This window comes from Odocoileus virginianus, unplaced genomic scaffold (genome assembly GCF_023699985.2).
Source record: "Odocoileus virginianus isolate 20LAN1187 ecotype Illinois unplaced genomic scaffold, Ovbor_1.2 Unplaced_Scaffold_16, whole genome shotgun sequence".
NCBI lineage: Eukaryota > Metazoa > Chordata > Mammalia > Artiodactyla > Cervidae > Odocoileus > Odocoileus virginianus.
The window spans coordinates 1,201,395-1,223,615 of NW_027224278.1; the positions used below are offsets into that span (position 1 = coordinate 1,201,395).

The window sequence follows — 22,221 nt, forward strand, 5'->3', positions numbered from 1 at the left end:
AAAGGACCAGGCAGATGAAACCGTGACATTTCTCCGTTCATTACGAATGTCCCCATTCTGCAAACGTTTTCTTCAGGCTTCTAGCTTAATGATGCAGCTGGTTTAAATGCTGTGAACCAAATGTAATTTATGGGCAGAGTTTTGCAGGGGGGAGAAAACCCCTAGTTCATCAATTAAATTGCATGAGCCCTTACCTTGGAACAACAGGAGAAACTTGCCTTTTGAACAAGGACAGACAACTCATGAGAATGAGAAGGTACAGTTTTCCTTCACCTCCCCTAACCCATCCTGGGACCTTCTCGGAATCAAGCAAGAAGGATGCATCTTGGGACATTCACTTGAAGAAGAAGAAATTTCCATCCAGGCAGCTTCAGCTCACAGCAGGATCTGGGCCCACTTCCCTAGGTCTTGTCACTGCATCTTAAAGAAGCATATATTGTCACTCAGGTCACACATATATGGGCCTGTCCAAGAGGACAAAGTCCCTTTGGGGCTAAAGGCGATGAAGGCCAGTCCAGCCAAGATGAGGAATTCTCAAATTTTCCAGATTGTTTTCAGATGCAGAACAAGAAGAGGCCACCAAGGTCATTGCATAATTACTGCTGGGTCGAACTGTGGTGCTGGAAAAGATTCTTCAGAGTCCCTCGGACCAGTCAATCCTAAAGGAAATCAGTCCTGAATATTCATGGGAAGGACGGATGCTGAAGCTGAAGCTCCAACCCTATGGTCACCTGATGCAAAGAACTGACTTACTGGAAAAGACCCTGATGCTGAGAAAGACTGAGGGGAGGAGGTTGAAGGCAAATGGAGAAGTGGGTGACAAAGGGCAAGATGGTTGGATGGCGTCACTGACTCAATGAACATAAGCAAACTCCAGGAGATGGTGAAGGACAGAGAAGCCTGGAGTGCTGCAGTCCATGGGGTCAAAAAGAGTTGGACTTAATGACTGAACAGCCACAACAATCCCTTAGGGAGGTTCTCAGAGAAGCACGTGGGAACGGTGTGTACTTCTGTTACAGATGCCCGGGTCCCACTCCAGGCAGAATGGTCGGTGTTTAGTGGGGTGGGGGAAGGGCACAAACACCTTTTCTGCACAAGCTCTCAGGCTGGTTGATACGTGACATCTAATCAAATAGGCCCTGCAATCTGGAGATGCATGTCTATGGTCTGTGACAAAACATGTCGCCTGCCATGGCAATAAACAGAGGATGCTGCAGCTGTGAAGCCAGCAGCAGGACAGCTGGCCTGATGGTGCAGCCTGAGGGAATTCAGAATGGAGGAGGACAGGACGCTGGCCCTAGACAGTGACAATGCATATCTGGGAATGACTTCACTGAGCCCAGACTCCTGCATCATCTGCACAGAGAGACACACTACAATCATTAACTTGAGGGGTCCAGTCTTTGGGATGAGTGGCACTCTTCTGATGTTTGATCACATTATTTTCCAGAAAAAACTCCTACATATCCTGGCTCCTTCCTTCCCTCCTTGGAACAGTCCCTCAGAGCCACTGAGAGGCTATCTCCCAGGCTATCATCCTCAGTAAGGTCCCTGAATAAGACACAACTGGTGGTGCAGTGGTAAGGAACCTGCCTGTCAATGCAGGAGATAAGGGTTTGATCCCTAGTTTGGGAAGATCCCTTGGAGGAGGAAACCCACTTCAGTATTCTGGCCTGGGAAATCCCATGGACAGAGGAGCCTGGAGGGCTACAGTTCATGGTGTGGCAGAGAGTCAGACACAACTCGGGACTGAGCACCACCCAGGCATCTTTTAGGCTGTGCACTTTTTTTAGTTGACAGGTCCATCAGTACATAAGAAATAGGCTTCCAAATTATTTGGGGAGAGCATACCATCTTGAACAGAAGAATAGTAGGTTTCACTTACAGGTGTGTCATGGGTGAAACTGTGCCCCCTAAAAGTTATGGCATCCTGACCCCTGGTACCTGTCAAGGTGACCTTGTTCAGAAACAGGGTCACTGCAGATGTAAGTAAGATGTGCATTAAGATGGGGTTGCACTGGAGGAGGGTGGGGGCCCCAATCCGACATGACTGACACCTCCTATAGAGAAGTAAAGAGACGCAGAGACAGAGCAGAACGGCACCCTCTGGGGGTAAAGGCAGAGCCTGGTGTGATATGTCTACAAACTGAAGAGCCTCAACATGGTGGCCAAGTTTCCAGCCTTTGTACAGGTGACCAGAACAGCTGCTGGTGTTTGAGTGACTCCTGGGCCCTGAGCCACACTGGTCGCTCTGTCAACTGACCTAACCTCCAGCCATTTCCAAATGAGCTTTGAGGATGACTCGTTGGGGGTTGGGGCCCCATAGATTACCTGGCAACTCCTGCCACTGTCTACTTCCATCATTGATTCCCGGTATGGCTACCCCAAGAGGGCAGGTTGGGGAGCAATGGCATTCCCAGATCTGGATATGACCAGGAGTCAGTACAGACATGTGAAGTCTTCTGGCTATTTTCCAGAATTGCCTCTCAGTAGGATTCTGGGTCTCCATGGCAACCTTGATGCCACAGAGCCAGTGCCAAGATAGCCACCTAAAGAAGTTACCTGGGGAGTGTCTGTAGGTCTCAGCATCCCTGTAGTAGTCCAGTGCAGAAGCTGCAGCCATGGCGGTGCTGGCGGCATTGGAGGAGGCTGCTGTATCCAAGCCCACAGACCTGTGTCTGAGGACCTGTCCTGTCCTCACAGGTCAAACCCCAGAGGCGCCATGGAGTTCCCTGGCCTCAAGGCCCTGCGGACCTCTGGGCCACTGCCCCAGTTAATGGACCTTCCCTTGCTATCCTTGCCACCAGAATTGGGGGTCCTCTTTACCCCCGGGTCTCAGTGTGTGTGTTTGTCTCTCTCTGTATGTTTTTCTCATTGTGTTTGTGTCTCACTCTGTATGTGTGTGTCTTTCAATATGTATGTGTGTCTCTCTCAGTGTGTTTGTGTGACTCTGTCTCTCAGTGTGTGTGTGTTTCTCTCAGTGTGTGTGTCTCTGTGTGTGTGTGTTTCTCTCATTGTGTGTGTGTTTCTCTCATTGTGTGAGTGTTTCTCTCTCTCGGTGTCTCAGTCTCAGTATATGTCTTTGTGTGTGTGTGTCTGTGACCCTCAGTGTGTGTCTCTCTCTCAGTACGTATAATTCTCTCTCAGTGTGTGTGTCTCTATCTGTGTGTATGTTTCTCTCATTGTGAAAGGTTATTGCTTAATCACACAAAGACACTGGGGTTCTTGGCCTCAGAAGAGAAGAATTCAATCTGGGGCCAGAGACAAGGCTTGATTGCTCAGAGCTTTTGTGTAATAAAGTTTTATTAAAGTATAAAGGAGATAGAGAAAGCTTCTGACATAGACATCAGAAGGGGGTAGAAAGAGTACCCGCTTGCTAGTGTTAGCAATGGAGTTATATACTCTCCAATGAATCCAAAGAATGTCTGGAGGTTGTAAAGACCTCACCAGACCTACTCCCATAATTTACATTTTAAGATAACAGAATTAGCCAGAAGGTTTAATCCAGACACCATCCTCTGGCAGGATACATTACTGTTATATAATCCTAAGGAATGTAGAGGAAAGAAAAATAAACTTTGTCCTTTCTTCCTCCTTGAGCATTCCAGACCCCTCTCTTCTTGTGGACCCCTAGACTTCTTATCAACCTGCCTAGGAAATGACTCTCTCAATTGTGTTTGTGTCTCTCCCTGTATGTCTGTCTCTCTCAGTGTCTCTGTGCGTGTCTCTCAGTGTGTGTATGTTTCTCTCTGTGTGTATGTGTCTATCTCACTGTTTGTGTCTCTCTCATTGTATGTGTGTCTCTTTCTCAGTGTGTGTGTCTCTCCCACTGTGTGTGTTGGTTTCTCTGTATATGTGTGTCTATCATTTTCTGTGTGTCTCTTTCTCAGAGTGTGTGTGTCTCTCTCAGTGTGTCTGTGTGTCTCTCAGTCTTTGTGTATGTTTTTCTGTCTCAGTATGTGTGTATTTCTTTGTATGTATGTGTTTCCTTTCTCTCTCAGTATGTGTGTGTCTCTGTGTGTGTATCTGTGTGTGTATATATGCTTTCTACAAGAGACCCACCTCAAACAAAGGGACACATACAGTCTAAAAGTGAAGGGCTATAAAAAGTCATTTCAGACAAATGGAGACCAAAAAAAGCAGGAGTACAAATACTATATCAGATAAAATAGACTTTGAAGTAAAGGCCGTGAAAAGAGACAAAGAGGGACACTACATAATGAACAAAGGATCAATCCAAGAACATATAACAATTATGACTATATATGCACCCTCATAGGATCACAGCAACATGTAAGGCAAGTACTAACAACTATGAAAGGGGAAATTAACAGTAACACAACAATAGTGTGAGACTTTAATACCCGACTCACACCTATGGATAGATCAACCAAACAGAAATTTAGCAAGGAAACACAAACTTGAAATGATACAATGGACCAGTCAGACCTAATTGATATCTATAAGACCCACAAAAAATGAATTTCACCTTTTTCTCAAGTGCTCTTGTAACATTCTCCAGGATAGATCACATCCTGGGCCATAAATCTAGCCTTGGTAAATTAAAAAAAAATTAACATCATTTCAAGCATATTTTCTGATCACAATGCAGAAAGATTAGCTGTAAACTACAGGAAAAAAACTATTAAAAATACAAACATCTGGAGGCTAAACAATACACTTCAGAATAACCAACAAATCACAGAAGAAATCAAAATATGCATAGAAACAAAATGAAAATAAAAATATGACAACCCAAAACCTATGTGATTCAGTAAAAGCAGTGGTAAGGGGATGGGTCATAGCAATACAAGCTTACCTCAAGACAGAAGAGAAAAATCATACAAATAACCTAACTTTAGACCTAAAGCAACTAGAAAAAGAAATGAAGAACTCCACAGTTAGTAGAAGGAAAGAAATCATAAAAATTAGGGAAGAAATAAATGAAAAAGAAACAAAGGAGACTATAGCAAAAATCAACAAAACTAAAAGCTGGTTCTTTGAGAAGATAAAATAAAATTGTCAAACCATTGGTCAGACTCATCAAGAAAAAGAAGGAGAAGAATCGAATTAACAAAATTAGAAATGAAAAAAAGGCAAATCACAACAGACAACACAGAAATATAAAGGATCATAAGAGATTAGTATCAGCAACTATATGGCAATAAAATGGATAACTTGGAAGAAATGGACAAATTCTTAGAAAAGTATAATCTTCCAAAACTGAAATGTAAATAGAAAATCTTCACAAACCTATCAGAAGCATGGAAATCAAAACCGGAATCAAAAATCTTCCAACAAACAAAAGCCCAGGACCAGATGGCTTCACAGGTGAATTCTACCAAAAATTTAGAGAAGAGCTAACACTTATCCTACTCAAACTCTTCCAGAAAATTGCAGAGGAAGCTAAACTGCCAAGCTCAATCTATGAGGCCACCATCACCCTAATACCAAATCCAGACAAAGATGCCACAAAAAAAGAGAACAGGCCAATATCACTGATGAACATGGATGCAAAAATTCCCAACAAAATTCTAGCAAACAGAATCTGCACAACACACTGAAATAATCATACATCATGACCAAGTGGGCTTTATCCCAGGGATGCAAGGACTCTTCAATATTTGCAAATCAAAAAATGTGATACACTGCACTAACAAATTGAAAGATAAAAACCATATGATCATCTCAATAGATACAGAGAAAGCTTTTGACAAAATTCAACACCCATTTATGACAAAAACTCTCCAGAAATCAGGCACAGAAGGAACATACCTCAACATAATAAAAGCCATATATGATAAACCCACAGCAGACCTCATCCTCAGTGGTGACAAATTGAAAATATTTCCCCTAAAGTCAGGAACAAGACAAGGGTGCTCACTCTTACCACTACTATTCAACTTAGATTTGGAAGTTTTAGCCACACCAATCAGAGAAGAAAAAGAAATAAAGGAATCCAGGTTGGAAAAGAAGAGGTAAAACTCTCACTGTATGCAGATGACATGATCCTCTACATAGAAAACCCTAAAGACCCCACAAGAAAATTACTAGAGCTAATCACTGAATATAGTAAAGTTGTAGGATATAAAATTAACACATGGAAATCCCTTGCATTCCTATACACTAACAATGAGAAAACAGAGAAATTAAGGAAACAATTCCATTCACCATTGCAACAAAAAGAATAAAATACTTAGGAATAAATCTACCTAAAGAAACAAAAGACCTATATATAGAAAACTATAAAACACTGATGAAAGAAATCAAAGATGACACAAAATAGAGGAAGAAATATACCATGTTCTTGGATCAGAAGAATCAATATGTTTAAAATTACTATAATACCCAAAGCAATCTATAGATTCAGTACAATCCTTATCAAGTTACCAACGGTATATTTGAGAGAACTAGAACAAATAATTCCACAATTTTTATGGAAATACAAAAAACCTCGAATAGCCAAAGCAATCTTGAGAAAGAAGAATGGAACTGGAGGAATCAACCTGCCTGTCTTCAGGCTATACTACAAAGCTACAGTCATCAACACACCATGGACCTGGCATAAAGACAGAAATACAGATCAGTGGAACAAAATAGAAAGCCCAGAGATAAATCCACACACCTACGGACACCTTATCTTTGACATAGGAGGCAAGAATACACAATGGAGAAAAGACAATCTCTCTAACAAGTGGTGCTGGGAAAACTGGCCAACCACTTGTAAAAGAATGAAGCTAGAACACTTTTTAACACCATACACAAAAATAAACTCAAAATGGATTAAAGATCTAAATGTAAGACCAGAAACTATAAAACTCCTAGTGGAAAACATAGCCAAAACACTCTCTGACATAAATCATAGCAGCATCGTCTATGATCCATCCCCCAGAGCAATAGAAATTAAAGAAAAAATAAACAAATGGGACCTAATTAAACTGAAAAGCTTTTGCATAATGAAAGAAACTATAAGCAAGGTGAAAAGCCAGGTATCAGAATGGGAGAAAATAATAGCAAACAAAGCAACTGACAAAGAATTAATCTCAAAAATATATAAGCAGCTCATGCAGCTCAATACCAGAAAAATAAATGACCCAATCAAAAAATGGGCCAAAGAACTAAACAGACATTTCTCCAAAGAAGACATACAGATAGCTATCAAACACATGAAAAGATTCTCACCATCACTCATTATCAGAGAAATGCAAATCAAAACCAAAATTAGGTACCATCTCATGCCAGTCAGAACAGCTGCCATCCCAAAGTCTTCAGACATTAAATGCTGGAGAGGGTGTGCAGAAAAGGATACCCTTCTACACTGTTGGTAGGAATGCAAACTAGTACAGCCACTATGGAGAACAGTGTGGAGATTCCTTTAAAAACTGGAAACAGATGTGCCATACAACCCAGCAATCCCACTGCTGTGCATAAACATGGAGCAAACCAGAATTGTATGAGACACGTGTACCCCAATATTCATAGCAGCATTGTTTACAATAGCTAGGACAGGCAAGCAACCTGGATGTCTGTTGGCAGGTGAAAGGATAAGGAAGCTGTGGTTCATATACACAAGGGAATATTACTCAGCTATTAAAAAGAACACATGTGAATCAGTTCTAAAGAGGTGGATCAAAATGGAGCCTATTATACAGAGTGAAGTAAGTCAGAAAGAAAAACACCAATACAGTATGTTAACACATACATATGGAATTTTGAAAGATAGTAATGATGGCTCTATATGCGAGACAGCAAAAGAGACACAGAGATAAAGAACAGACTTTTGGACTCTGTGGGAGATGGTGAGGGTGGAATGATTTGAGAGAATAGCATTGAAACATATATATTACCATATGTGAAATAGATCACCAGTCCAGGTTTGATGCATGAGACAGGGCACCCAGGGCCAGTGCACTGGGATGACCCTGAGGGATGGGATGGGGAGGGAGGTGGGATGGGGATTCAGGATGGGGGATACATGTACACGCATGGCTGATTTATGTCAATGTTTGGCAAAAGCCACTACAATAATGTAAAGTAATTAGCCTCCAATTCAATAGATAAATTTTAAAAAAGAAAAGCAAAAAAAAAAAAAAAAAAAAACACCATGCCAATTTAGATGAAATTAAGAAATTCCTTGAATGACACAAATGCCCAAAACTTACTCAAAAAGAAAGTGAGGACCCTAAATATTCCTAAATCTATCAAAGATATGGAACAGAAAACTCCAGGCCCACGTGACTTAACTAGTGAATGCTATGAAATACATAAAGGAGAAATATCACCAAGCTCATACAAATTCTGTCAGAAAGGAGAGGAGGGGAAACACTTCTCAAATCATTTTATGAGGCCAGTCTTAAAAAATACCAAAACCAGATGAAGACATTGCAAGAAAAAAAAAACCACAGACCAATATTCTTCATTAAGTTAAGCACAAAAAATGAAATGTTAGCAAATGTAATTCAGCAATATATAAAGTATTATGATCAATTGAGATCTATCCCAAGAATGAAAGATTGATTATGCATTAAAAAATCATCCACCAATGTTATTCATCATATTAAGAAAACACTGGAGAAAAATCATATGATCATTTTGATAGATGCCGTAAAAGCATTTGGCAATATTCAACAACCACTATGATAAAAAAAAACTCTCAGAAAAGTAGGACAACAAACAGACTTTCTTAATCTGGCCAAGGTAACTTACAAAACTCCTACAGCTAACATGATAACGGAGGACAATCTAATCCCTCCACTGGGGGTGGGGAAGGCTACTGGCCTTGGGTTTGGAAGGCTGTGGAGAGGCCTATCCAGCAAGGGGGTGGGGATCAAGTGGCCTGATTGAAGTACCTGCCCCCTCCTCAGGCAGTGGCCCTGATCCAGTCACCTCCTGTTGCACCAGTGGTTCTCTTGCAGATGCACACCATCTCCCAGGCAGTGGTGCCCCAGCCCCTTCATCACCCCCAGCTGCACTATACCTATTAACTTGACCCCCTTCCAGACAGGAAGTAGACCAGCACTCAGCAAGCCAGTAGACACAGGGTCACCACCCAGTTGAGGGCCCCGGCACCTCCAGCCCTCTGGAGAGCTGCAAAACTTTGTTCCTGGAGAGGGAAAGCCCATGAGAGTCGTGCCTACAGAGTCCAAGAGACTGGATTTGTCCTGGGGGACATTGCCTTTCCGGCAGCCCTTGAGTGCCGCTGGTTCCATTGGTGCTTCTGGGGGGCCTGGGGTAAGCCCCCAGTATGGAGTCCCTACATTCTGTGTGCCTGGAGCCCCAGGTGCCCCTGCCCCATTCCATTCCCAGTGAGTTCAACAGCATTCCCTGCTTCCCTCCCCAGGCAGGCAAGCACAGCCTGCTCCACATCCCTAGTCTCAGGACTCTAGGACTGGGTCCCCATGCACCACCATGTGAAGGCATCTGCACATGAACACAAGCACACACAGATGCCCATGTGCATGTCTCTGACTCGTGTTCTCTTTCACACACACCCACATTCCCATGTGCATGCACCTGACCACATGCTCTCTCTCTCACACGCACATGTGAAAAACCATTTGCAAGCACCTCCACAAACATACATGCACATGCCTATGTCCATGCACCTGTGCACATGCACTCTCACCAGACACATACACGCACATGGGCTAGCACCTGTGCACAGGCACTCTCTCAGTCTCTCAGGCACACACACGCACACATACACACACATGCACATCACATACCCATGTGCATGCACCTGCCCACATGCACATGGACACACATGCCTGGGCGTGTGCATGTGCATGCATGCATGCACACACACACACACACACGGACACACACACGTGAGCTACGTGTGGGACACCAGAGGGACAGACCGGCCCTGACCCAGGATGCCGGACTCCCTTCTGGAAGTTGATGACAAGGACCTGCGCTCAGCAGGATGCTTACCTGTGAGCATGGCCAGGTTGGCAGCAGTGCAGTCTTGGAGGTGCACAGGGACCAGGGCTCACTTGGGGTTTGCAAGCTTGGACCAGAAATAGTCATGTCCCTGAGGATCGGGGTGTGGTCTGTTTGAGCGTGCAAACTGAGGAGCAGCCCCCACACTAAAGGGTGGAGCGCCACCCAGAGGCCTCACGGCTGAGCCATTTACCAGGTTTCCAGGCCTGAGGCAGGGCTGACTTTGAGGGCACAGAGCATCTCGGTGTGTGTCTGCCTAGGCTCTTTGGGGTGACATGGCGCATGAACACGTGAAGCTTCTGGAGGGGGCACCAATTGTGGGAACCAATCGTGAGGCAGGACCAGGGTGTGTGTGCGCAGGCACTCTGCCTATGCTGAATTGCAGGTCGTACTACAGGACTGCGTTCTTTAGGGAGGGTTCAGTCTTTCCTGCCACGGAGGTAGGCGGAGAGGCTTCAAGATGGAGATCGAGTCACATGGTGGAGGACTCAGGAGGGCCGTTGATGAAGACGCAGGTGCCGAGGCCTTTGCAAGAGGTACAGCACATGGCAGACAAAGTGTGCCAGGTGATTCTGGTGGTCGTGATGACCCTCGCAACGCAGCTGGCCCTGGTCATGCCGTCAGTCCTGTAGTCCCTGGTGACCCCGGTGACCTGGCTGATCCCAGAGGCCCCAGCACTGCAGGAGAATCAGGTGGCACAGCCAGTGCCATTCCTCACATCCCGGGGACACCCCAAGCACCAGGACCTGGTGGAGACACTGCACCCAGAGCCAGAGTTCTGAGTAACCGAGTCTTCCAGCTGTATCCTATTCCGGGAGCCCCGGTGGGCTGGACGCCCGCAGTGGTCAGGATACGGAATAGGGGTGGTTTGGGGGGGTGCAGGCAGCGGGGACTAAACTGCAGGAGGAGGGTACTCTGGGGGGCTGGAGGGTATGGGTCAGGGGTGGTCTGGCTGCCAGGGGATGGTGGTGAGGAAAAGCAACCTGAAGGGAACCAGAGGGTTGGGTGGTGATATCCAGGGTGTCGGGCAACGGCCTTGTGGGAGAAGGCGGGTCTCTGTGAGCAGGGAGCCTGACATACAGGCAAAATGACTAGTGTGGATGGTGTCTTAACAATATCTCCACTGGCAGCCTCACTGTGCCTTTCTCATCACATGAGGAGGCGGACAACGCCCGTCACTTCCTGACTTGATGTACTCAACTGCGAGGGCCGCTTCGGAAGGAGCTCTAGGTTAATGGCCGTATGTTGGTTCTGTCGGTTCTAAAGGGTTCCGAGCTGGGGAGGGAGTGGTGGCTTCTAGCCGGTGGCCAGTCTAGGCCCTGGGGGAGCCATAATATAGGGTTTAACCTAGAGGAGAAGTGTGGTGCTCTGGGTTTGTCGGTGTGTGCGGGGACAGAGGGAGGACATGCTCCTCTTCCTCCTTCTCCATGGGAACTTGAATTTCATTTTCCCTCCCTTTCAGCTGATTGACTGCTGAAGACCATGGCCTGCTCCCAGGGTCCATTGCCTTCTGTCTAGAGCAGCTTTCCTTGGTGATCTGGACCTTGCAGCACTTTGTGCTCCCCCCCCCCCTTTTTGTAAGTCTCAGCACAGAAGAGGGCCTTAAACCTAGCCTATGTGCCCTAGCCTCAGAGTCCTTCCCGAGGGCACTGCTTTCTGCAGTAGTTTGGGCTTCATCTTGTGCCTGTGCTGCTGTTTGGGGGCTTAGGGTTCACACAGTTTGTTTGGGGGTTGTTAACTGCAGAAAATAAAACTGAGCTACTGTGCTGTCTCTGACTTTAGTTTTAGCTTGTTCACTTCCTAATACTGCATTCATCTTCTGGTTGGAGGGGAGATCCAGATAATCAAGGAGTACAACATAAGTGAAGACAATGTAAGAAGTGGGAGAATAAGAAAGTTGTGTACTGCCATTCAGAATTGATTTTTAAATATCTTTTCAGTTTAATAGTTACATTTATATATTAAGATATAATACCAGAATGTTGTCATTGTTGTTCGGTCTCTAACTAGTGTCCAACTCTTTGCAACCCCATGGACTGTAGCAAACCAGGCTCTGTGTCCCCACTGTCTCCTGTAGTTTGTTCAAGTTCATGTCCATTGAGTGGGTTATGCTGTCAAACCATCTCATCCTTTGTCCTCCCATTCTCCTTTTGCCTTCAATCTCTCTCAACATCAGAGTCTTTTCCAGTGAGTCAGCTTTTAGCATCTGTTGGCCAAAGTGTTGAAGCTTCAGCTTCAGCATCAGTCCTTCCAATGAAAATTCAGGACTGATTTCCTTTAGGATTGACTGGTTTGATCTTGCAGTCCAAGGCACTCTCAAGAGTATCCTTGTATCCTGAAACCATGCTAAACTCATTAATTAGTTGTAATAGCTCTTTTGTAGATCCCATTGACCTTCCTACATAGACAATCATTTTGTCTGTAAATAAATACACATTTACTTCTTCCTTTCCAACTGATGCATTTCAACTGATTTCTGTTAAAATGAAATCTCCAACACTTTGGCCACCTGATGGGAAGAGCCGACTCATTGCCAAAGACCCTGATGCTGGGAGAGGTTGAAGAAAGGAGGAGAAGGGAATGACAGAAGACGAGATGATTGGATGGCATCACAACACCATGGGCATGAGTTTGAGCAAGTTTTGGGAGATGGTGAAGGACAGAGAAGCTTAGCAAGAAGCAGTCTGTGGGGTCAAAAAGAGTTAGACTCAAATGAGCAACTGAACAACAACACACTGATTTCTGCTATAATGGATTGGAGTTTCCTGCTTCTTTGCCTCCTGGTAATTTTACATTGGATGCCAAGCATTATCAAATTTCCCTTGCATGCCTGATATTTTTCTATGCCTAAACTTATTCTGGAGCTTTATTTCTGTTAAGATGCTTGGAAACAGTTTGATCCTTTTGGGTGTTACTTTTTAAGATTGGCTCTGTAGGACCAGAACAGATCTAAGTGTAGAATGAACTTAATTAACTGAAATCTTCAATGTCCAAGAAAGCTATAGCTGGAAAAAAGGACTCTTTTTAAAAACTTTATTAATGAAAATTATTTGTTTATTTTTGGCTGTGCTGCATCTTGTTAACTGTGTGCAGTATTTCTGTGCTTGCAGCCAGTGGGGGCTACTCTCAAATTGCTGTGCTCAGGCTTCTCATTACAGAGGCTTCTCTTCTCGTGGAGCACGGACTCTAGATCAGTAGTTTTGGCACACGGGCTTAGTTGCACCGGGCATGTGGGATCTACCCTAACCTAACCCTAACAATTTTTTGGGAGAGGTATTATTATACCCTGATTTTGCAAACAAAGAAGTTAAAACTCAGACTGGATATGTGACTTGCAAAGAGGTCAGACTGGAATCCAGGTGGGGTCTGTCTACCTCCCAAGGCAACGCCCTTGACCACACCACATACCCTGGCCTTCACTGCACCTTGGTGCTTATCCAAGGGATGCAGTGCCTAGGGGTAGAAATCCAATGGGGTCCAAGCGGGTGGGACCCGTGGGTCCATCTAGGAAGGCCTCATCATCCACCTGGGGTCGAAACCCAGCATCTGGGTGTGGTGCGGGTAGAAGGTGCACTGCGGGTGGGATGATGGAAGGTACGCCGGCTGCCAGTGCTGCATCCTGTACAGCTGCTCCTGGCAGAGACAGAGACCTGGCTGCACAGGTGCTGTGGAGCAGACAGGCTGTGTGTGCACGCACACACCCTCTACCAGGGAAAACCCACCCAGTCAGAAGACCAGAGAGGGGAGGCCCCAGTGTATGCATGACCACGTTCAGGCCTGGGCCCTCTCCCAGGATGGATGCATGGTCCTGCCACTGTCACACGGGACCCTTGGGCTCCCCCACTACACGTGGCAGCTTGAGTGCTCACGCAGATCATAGAGTCTCCTGGAGCTGACACGTGACCAGCACACCTCCTAGAGCACCTCTCCCTGATGCTCCTCCCCACCCCCAGCCCACACTGCCTCCTCAGTCCACTCTCCACACTCTGATGCCCTGACCATGGCTGGAGTCTTCCTGGGTTCTCCACAGCTCTCCATCTAACAGCAGGAATCCCACAGGGCTGCATGTGATCTACAGGGTTCTGCGGGTCCTGACCCATCTGCCTCTCCAGCATCACCTCCCATGACTGCCCTGGCCTCCAGTCCACATACCTGCCTGCCCACCTGCTTCAGGCCTTGGAAACACGCTGGGCCATCTCTTCCCTGGGCCCCAAACCTGCTCACCCACACCCCTCCTTCAGGTTTCAGCTTAAAGAGCACTTCCTCTGGGAAGCCTGCCACAGGTTCTGAGGAAGATCAGATCCCCTGTTCTCAGCTCTCACAGCACTGGTGTTTGTCCTGCAGTAGGCCTCCCTCCCTATATCAGGGAATCGTGTGCCAAATTCACTGCAGTCCATTCACCTCTACCACCAGACGTGGTACAGAAAAAGTTCATTGCATGAATGGATGAACCTAACACATTAATAGAATATTAAAACTCAAGGACCTAGACCCAGTGAGGGTTCATTTCAGACCCTGCTCCACAGCACCCCTGGGGCTTCCCTCACAAGCGCATCCTGAACAATCATCCTCGCTAGACAAATAAGCAGGACAGCTGACCCGGCACACCCTATCCTACCAGCCTGCTGGCTCAACTCCAGCCTGGGCTGGGTTCCCTAGACGGCTTGCCGGTGCTCACAGCACCTCTTAGGAGCGCTCGGCACTCAGTAAGCGGAGCTCTCCCGGGCTCTGCCCACAGCTCCTCCTCCTGTCTAGACCCCAGGTCCTCAAGGAAGCTGACCAGACAGTCTGTTTGCCAGACTCCCTCAGGCTACTCTGGCACATTCAGACTTCCTCCTACTCTTCAGGAAGGATTTACCTGTCACTACCCATCCCCACCCTCCCCAGAAGACTTCCCTAGAGCAGCTGTTATGACTGTGTCTGGCTGGAGTGACTCCAGAGGTCTCTCCAGTTGGCAGTAAATCTTCACCAAGCCTAAGAGTAATTGCATGGCGCCTGCTCACAGTGCAAAACTACAACAGCACAATGAATGTACGTAACCATCTAGAACATAGGCCACAGTAGGCTTCTGGAATGCTTCCTAGGACCCCAAGAAAAATAGGGTCTGGGATGAAGGTTGTAAAGGCAACTTTAAAAAGTTCTGGGGAAACGTGGAAACTTTGATCTGTTTCCCTAGGGCACCAACCTTTTGGAACATTTTTGTTCAGTTCAATTCAGATCAGTTAGAATAGGAAAAAGGAGTCCAGAATGGTGGTGGCTAAAAGACAAGGAAGGGAAAAGCCTGCAAAAATAGAACAAAGGAAGGTCTGAGGACCAGAGTGAGGACCTCAGGTAGAACAAACAGCACTCCTGGCTAGCCCAATTTACATAGGGCAGGCCCAGGGGGAGGAAAAACATATAAAAAGAGGAGCCAAAGGGCTGGGGTCTCTCTCCTTGTGCGCGCGCTCTCTCTCTCTCTCTCTCTCTGTTCTCTTTGTGTCTCTTGGGTCAGCATGCTATCACACCTCAAGGATGTATTTTCCTTTTATTTTCTAAATAAAATTGAGCTGTAACATGGAACTGTAACACTGGTCTGTCCAAGAGCTATAATACAGTCTGTCTGAGAGCTGAGAGCTCTAACACTGTCTGAGAGCTGTGACACACCAAGGGTTTTAATGTCCATTGATCATCGATTCAGATTTTTGTTGTGATGAGACAGAACTGAGGAAATTACACACTCCCCTGACATCTATGGTGCCATGACTCGATTTAACCTGGCTGAAACAACCTCAGCGAGGCCCTTGCAAGGAGGAGGCCAAGCACAGCAGGAGCCCAACTCGGCAAAAGCTCCCGTGATGGAAGCAGAACGCAAAGAAAACCCAGTGCACAGGAAGTGACAAGAAGCCCATCATATTGGAAACTGAGACAGTGAAAAACAAACTCAGCAGAAAGCTCATGATGGGGAATACTTGTAAATCCATGGCTGATTCATGTCAATGTATGACAAAACCCACTACAATATTGTAAAGTAATTAGCTTCCAACTAATAAAAATAAATGGAAAAAAAAAGAAAGCTCATGAGTGAGTCTCAGTCTCAGATTTGAGAAGACCTCCGGTTAAGGTAGGAGGTCCTCACTCCTATGGCTGGAGGGACATATGCCTAACAAAATCTTAATTCCTTTACAATCTCTTGTTTCTTGTTTCCTTGAACCCCCACGAACAGGTGAGTGGCAGTGGGTGCAATTGAGGGACTCTGGAGAGGCTACTCCTCAGTATGTCCCAAAGGCACTATCTGCTGAGCCCCAGTAGCTGTTACCCAAGCTGGTGGGGGTTCTTCTGTCCTTAATCTTCTTTGTGCCAAGGATCAGGCCAATGAAAACTGAGCACAGGTCAGGTATTTAGCAGATTTTCTGGCAGGCTATGAAGGGGATTCCTTGGCATGTTTTTCCCACTGCTTTTTCCTCCTGTCCTTCAGCTCCTCTCTCCTGGGACTTGAGCCTGGCCAAAACCCATGATGCCTGGCTTCAGGACCTAATGAAGCTCAGGCTCTGATGTCTCATTGCAAAAATTCAGTTAGAGACACAGTGATAAGTAAGAGGTGGATTTGTTATGATTCAGAGAGAAGCACACTCTGCAGGTGTGGGCCATGGCAGAGGGCAAGGGCTTAGGCCATGGACGTAGGCCATGGAATTTGGTCTGGCTAGGTTTTGCAAGCTGGGTGAATTCAAGTGCTAACGTGTGGCAGGATCCTCCCAATGAAAGGCTGTTGCTGAAGGATAAGACGCGGGATTTGAAGGAGTCTTTTGGGCCTAGAAAAGAGAACAACAGTCTCAAAGGCCCCTTGCTGAATCATCTAACTTCGGAGAAAACAAAGCATAACTTTAGTTCCATCCTGATGCTCCAGGCCAGTTGCATCTATCTGGGACTTATCACCCCCTGTCCGGAAACCTACCACCCCCTACACCCGCCCAGAAGACTTATCACCCCCTGCCCAACTACAAATGTCATCTCAACAAAAGAATACTCAAAATATCCCGCCTGATTGACGTTTCCCTTATCGCTTCCACAAACCTCCCTATAAGTATGAAGCCTCCCTGATCCCTTTCGGCGCTCAGCCTGGTCGTTAGGCCGACTGTCGCCCCTCCTTGCCTGAATAAAGGTAACCTACTTCTGTTGAGGTCGTCTTTCCTTTTCTGCCTCGCCGGAACTATGCCTTACAGGATTCTTGGCCTCCGGAGGAGACGAATTCAATCCGAGGCCAGAGACGAGGCTGGATCGCTCAGAGCTTTTGTGTAATAAAGTTTTATTAAAGTATAAAGGAGATAGAGAAAGCTTCTGACATAGGCATCAGAAGTGGGCAAAAGAGTACCCCCCACCCCTAGTCTTTAGCTGTATGTTATATAGTCACTCAAAGTCTGTTAATGAAAAGAAAGGAATGTCATAAAATTTAGAATGGCACCAGATAATTCATCCCTGGCCATAAAATGATTAACTTGAATCTTGTAGAAGGGCAGAATACCAACAAATAGTTTTGTTTACATAGATTAGGGGAACAATACCTGAGTAAGTAAGTTAGGCCATTTGGTGGAACCAACTTGAAGATAGAGTCTGGGGTACATTAACATAGCTTAAGACAACATTTCCATAAGAAAAAGAAATGTATTGGTTAACTCAAGGTTTGAGAGTAGTTAGCTTCAGGTGAGACCAGGTGTCATGGCAACACAGCATGTTAAGAGAAACCTCCATTTAAATTTGTATAGAGAAGGAAAGACAAATCCTGGCCTTCCTGCCTGTTACCCTCTCACCAACCATGGGGAACCACACACTCCTTCATCTTTTGACAGTGCCTTGGAGCTGTCCTGCCACCTCTGGGTGTGTCATTTAGCTTACAGATTGGGGATTAAGGTTTACTTGAATTTGACTTGTCATCTTGGACCCAACTGATTTTAATCGGTTTATGTTATGCCCTTGTGCTATGTCATTCTTTCAAAAGTTGTGCCCTGCCCCCTTCCCTCCTGTTTCATGCTCTTTTCCTGAGCCCCGTCCAGGCCCACAATGTTGCCTCTACAATCTTCTGGAGGGACAACCAGAAAATAGCTGGCCCTTGGGAGGGAAATACTGTATAATATCCAATCCCTCTAGATATTCAGGCCTTCATCTTCCACGTTTCCTACAACATGTGCAACAACAGCATCTCTCAGTGAACCCGCTAGGGTGGGTGACAGGCACACAATGCCTGCTAGAAGTCCATCTGTTGGCATCCCTTCAAAGGCAACTGGGCTTCCCGGGATAATGTTTGCCACTTTGGGAGTGGACCCTGCAGGCTGTTTCGGCCCAAACCCTTACCACCCTTTTCCTAAGGGTACAAACATACCCCAGGATCAAATCTCCACTCCACTTTTATTTTTTTATTTTTTTTTCCACTCCACTTTTATAGAACATCTTGTGTGTTGCTGCCTCTTACCAATTTGTCCTTAAGCCACTTACTAACTCCCACAACCAGGACCCTGCCCCCTTTTAGGCAACATTGCTCCACCCAATTCAGTTCAGTTCAGTCTCTCAGTCATGTCCAACTCTTTGCGACCCCATGAACTGCAGCACGCCAGGCCTCCCCGTCCATCACCAACTCCCAGAGTCCACCAAAACCCATGCCCATTGAGTCGGTGATGCCATCAAACCATCTCATCCTCTGTCATCCCCTTCTCCTCCTGCCTTCAGTCTTTCCCAACATCAGGGTCTTTTCAAATGAGTCAGCTCTTCACATCAGGTGGCCAAAGTATTGGAGTTTCAGCTTCAACATCAGTCCTTCCAATGAACACCCAGGACTGATCTCCTTTAGGATAGACTGGTTGGATCTCCTTGCAGTCCAAGGGACTCTCAAGAGTCTTCTCCAACACCACAGTTCAAAAGCATCAGTTCTTTGGCGCTCAGCTTTCTTTATAGTCCCAATCTCACATCCATACATGACCAATGGAAAAACCATAGCCTCGATAGACAGACCTGTGTTGACAAAGTAATGTCTCTGCTTTTTAATATGCTGTCTGAGCTGGTCATAAATTTCCTTCCAAGGAGTGAGCATCTTTTCATTCCATGGCTGCAATGACCATCTGCAGTGATTTTGGAGCCCCAAAAAATAAAGTCAACCACTGTTTCCCCATCTATTTGCCATGAAGTGATGGGACCGAATGCCATGATCTTAGTTTTCTGAATGTTGAGCTATAAGCCAACTTTTTCACTCTCCTCTTTCACTTTCATCAACAGGCTCCTTAGTTCTTCTTCACTTTCTGCCATAATGGTGGTGCCCTCTGCATATCTGAGGTTATTGATATTTCTCCTGGCAATCTTGATTCCAGTTTGTGCTTCCTCCAGCCCAGCGTTTCTCATGATGTACACTTCATATAAGTTAAATAAGCAGGGTGACAATATACAGCCTTGACATATTCCTTTTCCTATTTGGAATCAGTCTGTTGTTCCATATCCAGTTTCTGTTACTTCCTGACCTGCATACAGGTTTCTCAAGAGGCAGGTCAGGTGATTTGATATTCCCATCTCTTTCAGAATTTTCCACAGTTTATTGTGATCCACATAGTCAAAGGCTTTGGCATAGTCAATAAAACAGAAAGAGATGCTTTCCAGGAACTCTCTTGCTTTTTCAATGATCCAGCAGATGTTGGCAGTTTGATCTCTGGTTCCTCTGCCTTTTCTAAAACCAGCTTGAACATCTGGAAGTTCACGGTTCATGTATTGTTGAAGCCTGGCTTGGAGAATTTTAAGCATTACTTTACTAGCATGTGAGATGAGTGCAATTGTGTGGTAGTTTGAGCATTCTTTGGCATTGCCTTTCTTTGGGATTGGAATGAAAAGTGACTGTTTCCAGTCCTGTGGCCACTGCTGAGTTTTCCAAATTGGCTCGCATATTTAGTGCAGCACTTTCACAGCATCATCTTTCAGGATTTGAAATAGTTCAACTGGAATTCCATCACCTCCACTAGCTTTGTTCGTAGTGATGCTTCCTAAGGCCCACTTGACTTCACATCCCAGGATGTCTGTTTCTAGGTGAGTGATCACACCATCGTGATTATCTGGGTCATGAAGAGGTTTTTTTGTACAGTTCTTCTGTGTATTCTTGCTACCTCTTCTTAATATCTTCTGCTTCTGTTAGGTCCCTACCATTTCTGTCCTTTATTGAGCCCATCTTTGCGTGAAATGTTCCCTTGGTATCTCTAATTTTCTTGAAGAGATCTCTAGTCTTTCCCATTCTATTGTTTTCCTCTGTTTCTTTGCATTGATCACTGAGGAAGGCTTTCTTAATCTCGCCTTGCTATTCTTTGGAACTCTGCATTCAAATGTGTATATCTTTCCTTTTCTCCTTTGCTTTTCACTTCTCTTCTTTTCACAGCTATTTGTAAGGCCTCCTCAGACAGTCATTTTGCTTTTTTGCATTTCTTTTTCTTGGGGATGGTCTTGATTCCTGTCTCCTGTACAATGTCACAAACCTCCATCCATAGTTCATCAGGCACTCTATCAGATCTAGTCCCTTGAATCTATTTTTCACTTCCACTGTATAGTCATAAGGGATTTGATTTAGGTCATACCTGAATGGTCTAATTGTTTTCTTCACTTTCTTAAATTTCAGTCTGAATTTGGCAATAAGGAGGTCATGATCTGAACCACAGTCAGCTCCTGGTCTTATTTTAGGCGACTGTATAGAACTTCTCCTTCTTCGGCTGCAAAGAATATAATCAATCTGATTTCTGTGTTGGCCATCTGGTGATGTCCATGAGTCTTTTCTTGTGTTGTTGGAAGAGGGTGTTTACTATGACCAGTGCATTCTCTTGGCAAAATTCTGTTAGCCTTTGCCCTGTTTCATTCTGTACTCCAAGGCCACATTTTACTGTTACTCCAAGTGTTTCCTGACTTCCTACTTTTGCATTCCAGTCCCCTATAATGAAAAGGACATCTTTTCTGGGTGTTAGTTCTAGAAGGTCTTGTAGGTCTTCACAGAACTGTTCAACTTCAGCTTCTTCAGCGTTACTGGTCAGGGCATAGACTTGGATTACCGTGATATTGAATAGTTTGCCTTGGAAACAAACAGAGATCATTCTGTCGTTTTTGAGATTGCATCCAAGTACTGCATTTCGGACTCTTTTGTTGACTATGATGGCTACTCCATTTCTTCTAAGGGATTCCTGCCCACAGTAGTAGATATAATGGTCATCTGAGTTAAATTCACCCATTCCAGTCCATCTTAGTTCACTGATTCCTAGAATGTCGATGTTCACTCTTGTCATCTCCTGTTTGACCACTTCCAATTTGCCTTGATTCATGGACTTAACATTTCAGGTTCCTATGCAATATGGCTCTTTACCACATTGAACCTTGCTTCCACATCCAGTCCCATCCACAACTGGGTGTTGTTTTTGTTTTGGCTCCATCCCTTCATTCTTTCTGGAGTTATTTCTCCACTGATCTCCAGTAGCATATTGGGCACCTACCGACCTGGGGAGTTCATCTTTCAGTGTCCTATCTTTTTGCCTTTTCATACTGTTCATGGGGTTCTCAAGGCAAGAATACTGAAGTGGTTTGCCATTCCCTTCTCCAGTGGACCACATTCTGTCAGACCTCTCCACCATGACCCATCCATCTTGGGTGGCCCCACACGGCATGGCTTAGTTTCATTGAGTTAGACAAGCTGTGGTCCATGTGATCAGATTGGCTAGTTGTCTGTGATTGTGGTTTCAGTCTGTCTGCCCTCTGATGCCCTCTCTCAGTGCCTACCGTCTTACTTGGGTTTCTCTTACCTTGGACGTGGGGTAGCTCCTCTTGGCCGCCACCCCTGACCTTGGACATGGGGTAGCTCCTCTCAGCCATGCTTCTGCACCATCGCAGCTCCACTCAGCCTATTATTAAAATACTTCAATGCCCCTAACAGGGCCAGATAACCCACTCCTTTGTCATTACTTCTGTTATTACCTAAAGTGGGTCTATGACAATGAAATGTTTACCATTGGAAACACCCTAACCTGCTCTTATGGAGGACTAGGGGAGGAAATCAGTGACTTACAACTTCCCTTAGAGCAGTAAGAGGATAAGGCTTATGACTGTTTCACCAGGTTCCCAGTCTCAGGGCACAGGCTTGGATTGCTTTACATCATGGTATCTATTCCATCTGCAGTGAACAAACTGGCAACGAGTTAAAATTACAACCCCTTAAACCTGCCCAAGTTGGTTTTAGAAAAGGTAGAGGAACCAGAGATCAAATTGCCAACATCTGCTGGATCATCGAAAAAGCAAGAGAAT

General features: G+C 45.4%; 1 pseudogene; it reads right to left on the reverse strand.

Moving 5' to 3' along the window:
• Positions 1 to 22,221, reverse strand: part of LOC139033549 (melanoma-associated antigen 1-like) — a 149,894-nt pseudogene that overhangs the window by 31,384 nt on the left and 96,289 nt on the right.